At 35.7% G+C, this 14,673-nt stretch overlaps 1 protein-coding gene across 17 annotated transcripts in view; it reads right to left on the bottom strand.

Annotated features, from left to right (window-relative positions):
* The window catches only part of Tenm4 (teneurin transmembrane protein 4), a 2,854,999-nt gene that overhangs the window by 1,007,447 nt on the left and 1,832,879 nt on the right, over window positions 1-14,673 (bottom strand). For all 17 annotated transcript variants that reach the window (XM_087211381.1, XM_087211391.1, XM_087211392.1 and 14 more), the window contains one exon: window positions 8,140-8,203. The gene's annotated coding sequence lies outside the window, so the exon portion shown is untranslated. The remainder of the gene's footprint in view (window positions 1-8,139; window positions 8,204-14,673) is intronic.

Below are 14,673 nucleotides of genomic sequence, written 5' to 3' on the forward strand. Positions count from 1 at the left end.
GTTCTGAACAACATTATCAACTCTCTTGAACTAATTGATATTTATAGAAGAACATTACTCTCTACAAATGCTCATTCTTTCTGAGTGCACCTGTTCATCAAGATAGTGTGTTTCAAACCACAACTTTGAAAAAATTAAATTCAAAACCATTGAAATCATAGTGTGATCTCTGACCTCAATGGAATTAACTTGAGGTCAGCAAAAATAAAATACTTTGGAATATCTTAAATATTTGATAATTAACCAATAAACTTCTTTGTAATACATGAGGCAAAGAAGAAATCATCAGGATAAATCAGAAAATGTATTTATATGAATGCTAATAAAATAGAATGTATCAAAACTTGTAGATTAGAACAAAAGCAGTATTTATAAGAAGTTGTTGCTTTAAATACTTATATTAAATGAGAAGAATGGAAATAGCAAAAAAAAAGTAATGAGATTTGGTTCTACCTCAAGAAGCTCCAAAGAGAATAGGAAGTTAAAAGCAAAGTTAGTATAAAAAGGAAAGAAAATAAATTTAGAAATAAAGGAAATAGAATATTGGCAGATAATAAAGAAAATTAACATAGTCCAAAGTTCATTCTTTGAAAAGATGGACAAGCTTAGTAAAAGTCTAGCTAGACTGATCAAAGAAAAGTGAGTGAACTCAAATTACTGGTATCAGGCATAAAAGAAGGATTATTACTATATTTTCTACAGCATTTAAAAGACGTTGAAAGAATAATATGAATTACTTCATGCCACACATCCAACTTAAGAATTTAATAAATTCCATGAAAATGCAATTTATCAATAGTGAAACAAGAAAAAATCTCCAGAAAATCTGATATCCCTATATCTAACAAAAAAATTGAATCATTATCAAATCCACCCACAAAAAAACTCCAAGCCTTGAAGATTTTACAATGAATTCTACTTCTCATCAAAAGAAGAAATAAAATCCTACCAGATATTAAAGAGCTTAAACTAATCTTACATAAATTATTTCAGAAAATAGAGAAGAAAAACCTCTGGACTTATTTATGAAGCCAGTATAATGACCATAACATCAAAACCTAACAAAACATTTTAAAAAATCTGGCTAATCTTCCTTATGAACAAACATACAAAAATATTTCATAAAATATCAGCAAGTTGAAAGAATATAAAAAGAATCATACTTTATGACCTACTAGGTTTTATTCCTACCATACATCGTTTTAGCATCCAAAATCAATTAGTTATATTAACTTGAGATACATCATGTGTTCACTTCACTAGGTGCAGAAAAGCAATTTTTCAGTATTTAAGTACCTATGCATAACAAAAATCCCAGGAATCCAGGAGTAGCTGAGAATTTCTATAACTTACTAAAGACCTCCTCATGAAATCCTTTAAGAAACATTACACCTCATGGTGAAATACTGAACACTCCGCTCCAAAGATTGGAAATGAGGCAAAGAACAAGGAAAAGAAAAAAAGATCAGAATGAAATAAAGCTGTTTCTATTTGTACTTAATATAATCATTTACATGGAAAATCTAAAAAATGCTATAATATATATTTTAGACCTAGTAAGTGAATTTAGTAAAATATTAGGGTACAATGTTCATGTCCAAAATCACTTAGGGTTCTATGTTCTAGCAGTAAATATGGAAAAGATTTCATTAAGGATAGTGTTATAAAACATAAAATACTTGGGACTAAATGGAACAAAAATGTTGAAAACCTTTATATTGAAATAAAAACACATGTAAATAAATGAAAGAACGTACCATGTTCAACTTCTTAAGAAATCAATTAATCATAAATTGATATGTAGATTTCATAGAATCCCAATCAAAATCTTAGGAGATATTTTAGCAGAAATTGATGTTACTCTAAAATTTATGTGGAAATGCAAGGATATGTAAAGAAATAATGAATGAACAAAGTTGAAGGGCTAATACCACTTGCTTTTAAGACTTACTATAAACCCACCAGTATCAAGATAGTGTGGACTTGACATAAAGATCAAGAAATAGATATATTCTCAAATTCTACAGCATGGAGAGATAGAAGCACAATTTATATAGTCATTTTATTTTTCAAGAAAGACACAAAATCAGTCCAACAGAGAATTTTCCCTAATTTTTTGTTATTTTAGTAATATACACATAAAAATTACTATCAACCATTAAAATTGACAATTCAGAGTCCTTATTTATATTCATATTGTTATACAACCATCATTCATCTTCATAATTCTTTTTCATCTTGTGAAACTAACAATCTAAATCTAGTACTCTATAATTTCCCATTTTCCCTTCCCCTCTACCCTCTGGGAACGTCTGTGCAACTTTCTGTTCCTATGATTTTGACTATTCCAAATACCTATTGAAATGGAAACATATATTATGATTGGCTTATCAAGCTTCATCCACGTTGTAGTGTATTCCAGAGTTCCTGTTCCTTTTTAGACTGAGTAGTATTCCTTTGCATGTCTATACATTTTGCTTATCTATCCACCTATTATTGGACACTTGCACATTTCAACTACTGCGAATAATAATGCTATGAACATGGTTGTACAAATACCTGTTTGAGACACTTCTGTTAATTTTTCTGAGTATGTACTCAGAAATGGAATGGCCATATCACACAGTAATTTTAGTTTTGATTTTTGAAGTACTTTCATACTGCCATACTGTTTTCCACAGTGGCTGTACTATTTTATAATCCCACTGATAGCATACAAAGGTTCCAACTTTTTCACAACTTTCCCATTACTTTTTATTTTCTATTGTGTTCTTTGTTAGCAACCAAAAAGGAAATTACTTTAAACAAATATGCTAAAGTAAATGAATATCTGGACCAAACATAAAAACAAGAAAACATGAAAGTCAATCCCTACCTCTCACAACACCCAAAATTAATTCCAATCATTTAATTTCTTTGTGAGTGGCCACATTCATGTGACTTGTGAAGCTGAAGGTCAGAGCAAGACTATTCCAATAAATGGCAAATTCAGAGTCTGAAACCTTCACTCTCTTCTATCCCTGTGCTGTTTATGGATCTTACATTTCTCTCTTTGAGTTCTATTTAGTCTTCATCACAGAAGCACCAGGGCCCAGTGGCACATGGCACCCAGTAGCTATCTTGTATACATTTTTAAGCCATGACTGAATGTCTCCAGATCACCCCTGCTTATCCAAGTGGAGGTCTCTCCCCAGTATATAATAGGCTCCTAGAAATCAATATGCTTCCTTGGCCCTCCGTCTTCATAAGGAGCTTGGTTTTCAAGTTTCCTGGTTAGAAATCATAATCATATATGCGAGAGAGAGTGAACTGAAAGATGATTAAAAGCTTGGACCCTGAAACAAATGACATTTTCACCTAGAGAGCTAAATAAATAAAAATATTTTGGCTCAGAATCAACATATTTTTTCTTCTGCTTCTATTTAGAGACAGCTTTAAAATATTCAATTTAGTTATCTTTAAAATTTAGAAGTGTGCGTGTGTGTGTGTGTGTGTGTGTGTGTGTGTGTGAATCAAGTTTTATCTAAGGTATATTATAATGAGCGATGAGAGGGCCTGAAGGAACTGGCCTGGAAAACAGAATAGGAGAAAATATAAAAGGGAGAGCAAGGAGAAAGGAAAAGAAATGGAGAGGCGAAACAGGGGACAGACTCCTTGTCACGAACACCCAGTACCCATGGTTTGCAGTGTCTAGATGGCCAAGACTCCGTCCTAGAGAGTCTTGCTCTCTCCTTAGATTGAGATTCCTGATGTTCCTTTGGCAGGGGAAGGCCCATTACCCAAGAACATGATATTCTACTTTTAACATCTAGTCTTGGGGCTAGGAAAAGCCTTTGTGTAGTTGCATAGTGCAGAGCCTGGTATGACTCAAAATAACACTGAGTACTAAGGACAGCCATGAAGGAAAAGAATGAGGAAATGCTATAGGACCCTGGAGCTGCTGGTATATGGTGATACTCATACAAGTCAGATTTCTGCACTTACCAGAGCTAAACTGGCTGCTCCCTGCCTGGGATTCTGCCTTCTAAGTTTAAGGTCTAGCTCCTTATGCCTCTACCACCTTACTTCCTACCAAACAGGTCTGTTGGCAATCATCCTTGTCATCTTCCCAGTTTGAGATCCTCCAGCTCCCTTCTTCATTTTTTTCTAGGTAACTTATACCCAGTGCCTGCCTCCCCCTCCATTTCTCCCTGTCTGGCACAAGGACAGAGATACTTTCCCAGTCTTCAGCTCCCTGTGCTGATAGACATAAGAAGTTCACAAACATTGGCAGGAAACATTTTGTGACTTGGATGGAGCTGTTCATCCATTCATCAGATTTATCTATCAAACCAGGACACCAGAGACCTATTAATAATAACAGAGAAGAGGCACACAGGGACTGTCCTGAACTGGATGTCCAGTCACGCTACTTATAGATCCACAGTAAACAGATATTCTTACTTCCAACAGTCATATCACACTTTATAATAAAACTCATCAAACAGTAACACATTTGGTTTCTTCTAGAGAGAAAGATAAACAGATAAGTAGAGGAAGAAAGGTATGGACATGGGATTCTTAAGGATGATGAGAGAGTAAATTTAGACAATGGAGGAAATGGGAACAAAAGGAAGGAAGGCTTGTAGGTGACACACTTGAAGGTACTGGACTGGATGTTCACAGCTTAGATTCCCTTTTGGGTTTATACAGAACATATTTGTCCTTTGAAATGTTAATTGCTCTATTTCCTTAATTCTAGGAGGAACATTTTTCACATTTTAATGATTCTGAAATATGAATGTGTATTACAAGGGATGTCAGAAAGAACCTAGAAAGAAGAACGTAGATACTAGGAAGAAGAATAATTTGTGACAGAATTGTTACTGCCTGTACATGTATGAACCTGGCAGTGTGTAGAAAGTAGTGTTCAGTCAGTCAGATGAGATATTTGCATCAGTAGCACTATATGTGGTTGGATTTTTACATAGAATTCAGATATATAATAATTGCTCAAAATGTCTTCAGGAAGGTTGTACTATGGTGTCACACTACAGCAGAAAGTTAATACCTGCCGAGGACAACCCGTACATTCTAAGCAGTGCAATTAAATGTGTTGGAAACTGCTAGATATCCTCCAGGGGTTCACAGAACTTTCAAGTCTAACATAGATAGATGTGGGCAGGCAATGCTTCATAACTTAGGTGACTGTGCGCTATCTCTCAGGAGCTAAAAGGCTGAATTTTAACACATACAGCTTGACTTCTAGAGATAATTAGTTCAATGAAAACAAAAACAAGAACTATGGAACCCAATCATAGAGATTCAACTGTGGTCTGCTTCCATTTTCCTTGAAATCAAACTGTCAATTACAAAGGTGTTAAAGAGCACAGGAATGGATATTAAGTTTATCCCATGATGAATGTATGACCACTGATGGTCAAAAGTAATTCAGAGGACCCCCAGGTGTTAAAAAAGATTGAACTCAAATTTTGATGGCAATATTTACAGTACATGGAGTGTATGCACTTGGATCAATTAAGGCTGCTTTGTAGTTTTCTTTAAAAGTTAATTTGCATATCTACATTCCTTCTTTTCCTCTACTAATAATTGTTACCCAAATATGGTTAGTAAATTAATAGCTCATTGCATAAGTGTCTCTCTTTAAATTAAGGAAGTGTAATATTTGCCAGTTCCACAAATGCCTTAATACTAATCTTTAGAGGCTTCACCATCAAATGGTCATCCCAAGTTGCTCACTGCTGATGCAATAATATGTATTATTAAATTAATTTGCATAACATTTGTGTCACATCAAAATAGAAAATTTAAAATTAACCAACTATGAATTATAAAGTGGTTGTTAGAATGTTTAACGGTACAAGCAAATTCTAGATGAGAAAAGACATTTTTCCTTTAAGCCTAAATTAGTAAACTTTAGCATCACAGTGAAATGAAGCATTGGTTGATTATTCTTTTGAAATGTCTTCTTTTAGATTTTGAGAGTTTCATACTGGAAAGTTAGAATCCACCAGACCTCACAATAGATTGAGGGACAAGAGCAAAAGGACAATCACTTGTTCCTAACTTTATTACCTCACTATTGTTTTATAGAATATTTGAAGATATATTTGTATTAAAAGAACAAATCATTCTATCCCACTTGAAATAATGTTAAAGTCTGACTTCTAATCGTATATATATAATATATATAGGAACTAATATAAATGCATATATGGGAACTAATATATATGCATATATTTATCTACTTTTAAAAATTCAATGCTCTGTTCCATATTAATCTTAGCAATAATGAGGTTAAACAATAAAAAAGATGTAAATAATTTCCTGCAGGTATACTGAGAAACACAACTGAAGTATTCATCTCAGCTTATTTCAGATGGCATTTAAGATGTGCACAATATGTTTTTCAAATGTAATTGAAATTCTGATTTTTTTTATGATTGATTTTAAAAAATGAAAAGATCCTGAGTCTACCAATGTTTTCAACAATGCACCCACAATTCAAAAGTGATTACATTGTACTTAGATGGGAAAAATAGAAATGGAATTGGCTTAAAACCAAAAGTAAAAATATAAAGCATTTGTGATGCATAATGATGGGAATGTGAGAAGAGGTGGAGGTATATATGAAGAGGTTGGCAGAAAGCACATATTGACTTTATTTTCTAAACCCAAAATCAAGTACAGGGTCTCTGACTCCAAATACAACAATGGGAACCACGGGGTAGAAAATCACGGCTGTCCTAGAAAATTAAAAAATTGTTGCTCCAGGAGTGCATAAAGAGGTAGTGAAACACTGACAAAGCTGTGAATATAGAGAAAAGAAAACTACAAAATAAAACCCAATTACTGCCAAGTGAATTATATTTTTCAAACCTGTTTATCTTTTCCCCCAAATTGCTAGCAGATCAGGCCAAATGTGTGGCTATGAAAAAATGTGTTATATTAACTGTGCCTTTTCAGTATATTTATTATTTCCAATCCTCATTTATGTATCAAGAAATACTTTGCACTAAAGGCCAGAAAAAACTCAGTCTCCAAAATGAAGTCTTTCTTTGTAGAAACAAAAGACAAGTTTCTTATCACATTCCTCTAGGTACTGTGCCTCCCAATAAACAAAATTCCAAATCAAATTTCCCCTACAAAAACCAAAACAATGTCTCATTCAACAACAACAAAACACATTCTGATGAAGAGCCCAGGATAGATAACTTGTCTGGAAACACATTCAATTTCTCCATAAAAAAGCAGCTTATGTGAGAGTCAGAAATGTTCTCAGGAGGTTTTGAAATATCTCATTTTAGTGCTTACCTTTTGATTTTTATAAATCTGGGCAAACTCTGTATCTTGTCACCAACATTTCAAAAGCATATCAGAGCAGTTACAGTAGCAAAAGTTCCATTATTGAATATAAGGTACATTTCCAGTGTGAATAAATGATCACTTTTGAGTAAGACAAAAAAAGTGATTTTTTTTCAGATATATTTGATGCTTTGTGACAGATTCCTTTGAACATAAGAAAATCTCTAGGGGATTTAAATGTGATATGTACTTCACAAACACTTGGTTTAACACAACTCCACAGATACGCAGTGGTGAGTTGGGGGGTCCATAAACCCCTAAAGATGTGGTTAAATTGACCTAAGTGTGGCCCAAAAATGCTTCTGCACCTGAATCCTTAAGTAACACAAAGTAGAGCCAGGCTGAGTACTTAACTGAAAACCTACTTTAGGAATATACTTTTGAAACATGTATCTGAATCTCAGCCAATTGTAGCAGCTGAGCTTCAGTCAAATTGATGCAGCAACTGATTCAAATGAAGCTAACAAGGAGCGATAGTCAATTGAGCCCTACACCTCTGTCCATAAATATCGCCTAAGTTCTTAGAGCCTGTTCTGACTCTGAAATTGTGAATAAAAGCCAACTAAGATCGTTAAACATGATCAGTTGTAATTTTGTCATTTGGTACTATATATATAAAATAATGCTAGGTACAGGTATGGACAGAACTCTGCATGCTTTGGAGGTAGGTTTGCGAATCCTAAGTACAAAATGACCCAAGAATAAAGAAAATTCACCAAATCAAGCCAGCAGCTTAAGTTGGACAAATAAAATGAAAAGAATCACATCACTCACCAATATGACCACTCATCTGGGTAGACAAACCCTGCAGCAAATCCAAGCTCAATCAACAAGTGCTCTGTAAAGAGAAAGAAAAAGTGTAGTCACTTCTGGGGAAGTGGAAATATTTTTGAGTAATCACCATCATTTACCACATTCTGATAGCATCATACTGCAAGGCAGGCTTGGATGGGGAAAGAAAGGGGCAGCCACATAGCTTCTGCCTCTTCAGCCACATCTTCCAAACATGCACTTCACAGCTCTCTTCTGGTGCAATAGGTCTGCCCTACCTTGGCCAATTCTAAACTTTAGCAAAAAGCATCTAACATAGTGAAATCCTTTCTCAAAATAAAAGATAAAATAATAAAAGGCTAGATGTGCAGCTCACTGGGAAGGCCCTCCGTTCAATCCCCAGTACTGCCAGCACCTCCCTAACTTCTATCAGACCATTAAATGCTTTTTTTCCAGGTCTTTCTAAAACTCAGATGTTATTAAATTACTTTCCTGCTTAAAAATATCTTCCCAATTGGAGCACTAAGGTAAAACTCCTTCACAGGGCTTACCAGAGAAGCTCTAGAGGACCTCTCTCCATCTTCAGCTTGTTGTCTCCCTCCCATCTGCATCTTTGGAAAGTTCCACCATTGCTCTCACCCACAGACCTCTGAGAGTGAGACCTCTGAGCCCAGATAAACATGAATCCCCTTTTCCCACAAAACCTCTCCCCAGCCTGACCCCATTTGTGTTCAGAACACATTCATTATCATCTTCCCTACAGAGCTCCCTAACCCCTCAAGGCTCACTTAGGTGCACACTCACCAGGCTCCTGCATGTCTGATTTCAAATCTCACTGTAGCATTTAGCAGCTTAGGTTGTGACAATTTCCTAAATGATAGTGTCTTTATTGTTTGGTATCATTATATATCTTATTTCGTGTGGTGTTGTCATTACCTAGTAGAGTTCCTGACAAATAATAGGTTCCCAGTAAGTGTCTGATGCATAACTATACAGACTGAGTGAATTAGCCCATGACAGAACAAGTGAATAATTTAGTCACTATTTATCAAGCATGTACATGCCAGGCACTGAGCTAAATTCATTAAAAATAGTTGTTCCCTATTCTTTTTGCTCAGGTTCTATCTTCCTTTGTACAAAAGACTTATCTTTAAACTGTCCTCAAAACCATTTATTCTAAAGTCTTCCAGTTTGGTCTCCTGGTGCTTACCAAAATTTGGAGTTTGTCTGACAAGGCTTGTCACAGTTGATTTTCTTCAATTTGACTCTTAACTCATGTGAGTACTGAAGCTGGCCAGAATTCTTCTTGGATAGTTTTGAGTGAGGCTGTCAGCTTTTTTCTTTATGATAAGCCCTTTCAAGCTATGGAAGTCCAGTAGGCTATTTGGTTTAGTTAAGCCATGTAAAAAGGTACATCTGAACCACCATCTGTTTTGATAAAGTGCTACTGGAACAGAATCATACACATTTTACATATTGTCTTTGGTTGCTTTTGTCCTACAACAGCAGAGACTGGTGGTTGGAACAGATCTCTCATGATTTGCAGACCCTAAAATATTTACAATTGATCCTCTACAGAAAAGTTTACTAATCCCTGGTCTAGACCATTTCCTCACCTAAAGATGGCATCTTCCTGTTCAACCTTTATGGCAGGTGGTTATTTAGTCTTTTCACTGAGGAAAAGTGTTTGATTCTTGAGGGAACTATTTTAAATACTGGAAAATTGAACATAGATATTCCTTATATTAAAATTAAATCTATAGGCTACCAAGGTGTTATTGTTTAGATCTAAAATGCCCCTTCATCTCAAGTGGTCAGAGGTCAAGCATTCAAAAGGGGATTGGATCATGTGGGTATTAGCCTTGTCAAGGGATTAATCCATTGATGTGTTCATAGCGGAGTGGCTACTAGGAGGTGGGGCCAAGTTGGAGGAAACAGCTCACTAGGAGTGGGCCTTTGAAAAGTACATCCTGCCCCCACTCCCTTCTTCTCTCTGGCTATTTGCTCTTTCTGCTTCCTGGGTGCCATGAAATAAAGCAGCTTTTCTCTATCATGCCTTTCTGCCATGCTTGTCTGACATAATATTTTTGCCCTGGGGCCAGACAACCATGGACCGAAACCTCTGAAACCAAGAGCCAAAATAAATCTTCCTCCTTTAAATTGTATGTCCATATTTTGTCCCAGCAATAGAAAGGCAACTAATAGACAAAGGCACAGAACAAGACGAGAAGGAACATGTTCATATGTTAACTTTCTTTGGTTATTGTGATATTTGAATCATAGATTTTTTTTTTACTTTTTTAGATGTTTTTACATTTTTCTTTAGTGAATGAGCATTGCTTCTATGAGTAGAAAAAATTAAAATATAAACACTCTTATCCATTTGTCCTAGATCTGTTTGTTCATCTGAGCTCATTATGGAGATTACAGAAACTTTTCCATGAGTTTTTGTGTAAAGGTAGAGCATAAACTCAAAATAAGAGTGGACAGAAACTGTGGTATATCTCAGGACTATTGAGGGAAACAGATGGATCTCAGTTGTGTTCACGGTTTTAGTGGGTGTAGATTAAGAAAATGGGACTAAAAGAGGCCTTGATGCTCACTATGTAAAAACAGAGTCCTCTGATACAGTTTTCTTGTTGTACTCCCTGTCTTTAATCTGCTTCTCTAGAAGTTCTTGAGACTACCAAGCCTCAGGGCTGGAGGAGACTTTTGTCTTCTTCTCTTTAGCCCTTCAGATTCTACCATAATATTCTCATCTTTGCAGGCTCCTACTGTGCATCTCTAATAAGAGGACACTTTCTTCCACATCTCTTATTTTGAAAGTGATGTTCTAAGAGTTTCCACTCACAATTCTTCCCCTGTTACCTTATGAGCCTGTTTACTCCCTCTCCTTCATGACAACTATAGAAGAGTTTAAACCCCAAGTTTTCTCCTCTATTAGTGGAATATCCTTAGATTTTCCAGCTTTTTCTCATGTGATATTATTTCTGTTTCCCCCATCATCCTTTGTGCTTACTTTGAGTAGAACCCAATTAATTTCTTTCCAGTGTGCTTTGTCCCAAGGCAGAGTGGCACCATCGTCCCACATTTTAAATATCCTAGTTGTCCCTCAGTATCCATGGAAGATTGTTTCCAGCCTGTCACCCCATTCTTGATGATACCAAAATCCACAGATGGTCGTCTTTTATATTAAATGGCATAGAATTTGCTTATGAACCATACACAACTTCTCACATACTTTAGCACATTTAAAGGCTACTTATAATATCTAATACAATATAAATGCATGCAAATTGTTGTTATACTATATTATTTGGAGGATAATGACAAGGAAAAGTCAGTCCACATTTAGTACAAATTCAATCAGCATAGGTTTAATTGCATAGTATAGATTTAACACATAAATTTTATTTTAAAATATTTTTAATCTATGGTAGGTTGAATCCATAGACATGGAACCCATGGATCCCAATAGTCAGCTGTATACTTCTTTTGAAACAGGTGAGTTCAATATTACTTTAGGCTTGATTGTCATTCCCTTGCTCATAGCTCCCTCACGTCTCCTCTGTCTGACCACAAGTCACAGCTCTAATTTATGATTGCACAGTATCTTGTTGCCACTTTACTGTATATGCTTAAACCTTGGGTTTTTTTGTTTGTTTGTTTGTTTTTTTGGTACTGGGGATCGAACTTGGGTCCTTGTGCTTGCAAGGCAGGCAGCAGAACCACTGAACTAAATCCCTGGCCCTAAACTTTGTTATTTTTAAAGGCAAATAAATCTTATAATCCCAGCACTCTGGGAGGCTGGGGCAGAAGGATCACGAGTTCAAGCCCAGGCTAGGCAATTCAGCAAGTTGTGGTCGAAAAATAACAAATACAAAAAGTGCAGGGTATGTACATCACTGCTAAGTCCTGACTAGGAGAAGCAGATCAGTATCCCTCCTTCCATGTGAACTTCTGCTGACATTATTTGTTTGAAGTTGTTTTTAATACAGATTGCATTTCCAGAAATATAGAAAATAGAGTAAAGAAGAGAAACAGGGTCATCCCTGGTCTGTTAGCCTTAATGCAGTCAATGTTAACATTTTGATCTACATTTTTTGGGCTTTTATGTAAATGTCCAGGAATATGGAGTAAGCTTAGCAATATATAAATTCCAGGTTTTAATATAGCTCCCAAAATTATAATTTTAGATCACTATATTCTATATGGGAAAGACCATGAATTCTTGTTACCATTTTTTTGGTGCTAGATATTTAGGTTGCTTCTGTAATTCTTCTAATGATGCCCCAATAAAATCATGTCTTTTCTGAATAAATTTTTCTCGTGCTTATAACTATGTCTCACATTTGCTTTCCAGAAAACTATCCCTCCCTGATAAGTACTTTTTGGTTGACAAATTGCTAGGTAATAAAGTATAAGTGAATTTTAGAGATCACTGAACCCAATCTCTCATTTAAAATAGTCACTTAATGGAAAACTAATAAGATGAGAATTCATACCCCAGATTTAAAAGTAAAGAATGTTTTTATTATTTCTCTGTATTATTTTCCTCTAGAGAACTATTTATCTGCATCTATTCAGTAAAGCATATAATGTCCAGGTGAGTAAAGTATGCCTTACAAACACAAAGTGATTAAAAATAATAATTAAACACAAATCAAGGACCTCTAACAAAACAAAATATCCACAACCATATACATATATTTTTAAAATATTTGCATTTCAGTGACCCAGATTGTTAAAGGAAATCAGTAGGGTAGGAATTATCTGAATATAAAGATTTCTATATGTAGAATAGTCTTTAATTACTTACAGCTCATAAAATCACCTACTTTCCCCCAGCTTGCCTATCTCCACTGGAAACATATACATTTTTAATACACATAGATTCTTGGATTCTGTACAAGATTTTCCTGAACAGCCTTCAAAAGAGTTCTCCAAGAACAAATGCCACTTTCAAAATCCTGGACACCAAAAATGTTTATCCAGCACTCACTTGTGGCAAGATGACAGCTATGTGCAACCTGGCAAAGAACTTCATCTAGCACCAACTCTGATATGTTAACCTGGAAAGTATTTCTTTCTCATCTCTTTTTTATTCTGTGTTTCCCAAAGCTAGGAGCATCATGAATACTTTTCTCTTGAGGTTTAGGCATAATAAGTAGTTTTCTCATTTCCACTAAGTGCCAGGCACCATTGTGGGCACTAAAGAACATGGCTGTGATGGATGGACCTGCTTCCCTGCCTTCTTGGTTCTCACCCTGCCAAGTCCCCATAGTACTTATGGGAACTACCATTAGGTCTTCAAGTCTCTGATTCTGACCTCATCCTTACGGCTGGCATGCCTCAGGAAACAGACAACTTAATAAGAAGAAAGTAGCAGTTTAGTCAGTTCAGAATTCTCTGTCTTAAAGCTTCCTTAAAATGGTCCCATGATATCCACTTTAAACAAGAATACTGCCTTCCTGGACCAAATGCTGAGAATTTTAGAAAGATCAAAGGAGTTTGTTTTTGTCAACATTTGGATGGTAACTGCTGTACACTTAAGAACTGGAAATGACTAGGACTTTTCCATGTGAACCAATGACCAAAGAAATCAAATCCCCAATAGAAGAAGAATGAAGTGACCATGTGGAGAGGAGTAGAGACGAGAGAAGGGCCCAGCAGCTTTCTCGGCTGCATCTGCATCCCTGATATTGTTTGTCATGAGGCATTATTTTTCTCTTCTAATAAGTCCCACAGTTTTGCTTAAGCCACCTCAGGCTGATTTTTGTAATGTAATACCAAGTAGGCTAACGCATATGCTGGGGGGTGGGAAGGGAGACTAGAAGGGGAAGAGTATCACCTCAAAAATCCTTGGCATAAGGCTCCCCAGTGAAGCCCACAGGGTTGCTGTGGGAAATACTGTTGAGCAGTGGTTACAAGAAGAGGGAGCTATGTGGCCAGGCTTGATGAAAGTCAACAGGAAACATGGAAATGAAAGATAATTAAAACTCATGGCTGTCAGAATTTGAGAGTTTTTATCACAAAGAACCTCCCTAATCAGAAAGAAAGATAAAGAGCCTGAAAGATACAGATTACATGAAAAATAGAGGTAAATTTTAGGTATATGACAGAGGATTGAATGCTGGTTTTGTGTTTGAGGTAATGAGATTGATTGTTTTTCAACAAGGAGAACATAATTTGAACATAAAGATCATCACTGTCTCATTGAAGTTGTCATGTAGAAAGGAAGCATTCTTATCTGGACAGAGCTTACAAAGCAATTGCGGATGCTAGTTCGTATCAGACGATGTACAACTAGAGTACATCAGACAAATCCTGGCTGGGTGACATTAAGAAATTCATCAAACTTTGATAGGCCTTAAGCTGTTTCATCTGAAAAATGGGGCAGTATTGATACAATTTATAGGATTGCAGTGAGATTAAATGAAATATTGTAAGTAGCGTAGGGACTGTAACAAAATCTGACAGTCAGTATATGTTGTTCCTTTTTCTTTTAGGGTTTGTAGGATATACTTATATTTTGGG

Source organism: Heterocephalus glaber, unplaced genomic scaffold (genome assembly GCF_053883595.1).
Source record: "Heterocephalus glaber isolate CG9 unplaced genomic scaffold, H.glaber_assembly_v1.0 deba00001428, whole genome shotgun sequence".
NCBI lineage: Eukaryota > Metazoa > Chordata > Mammalia > Rodentia > Bathyergidae > Heterocephalus > Heterocephalus glaber.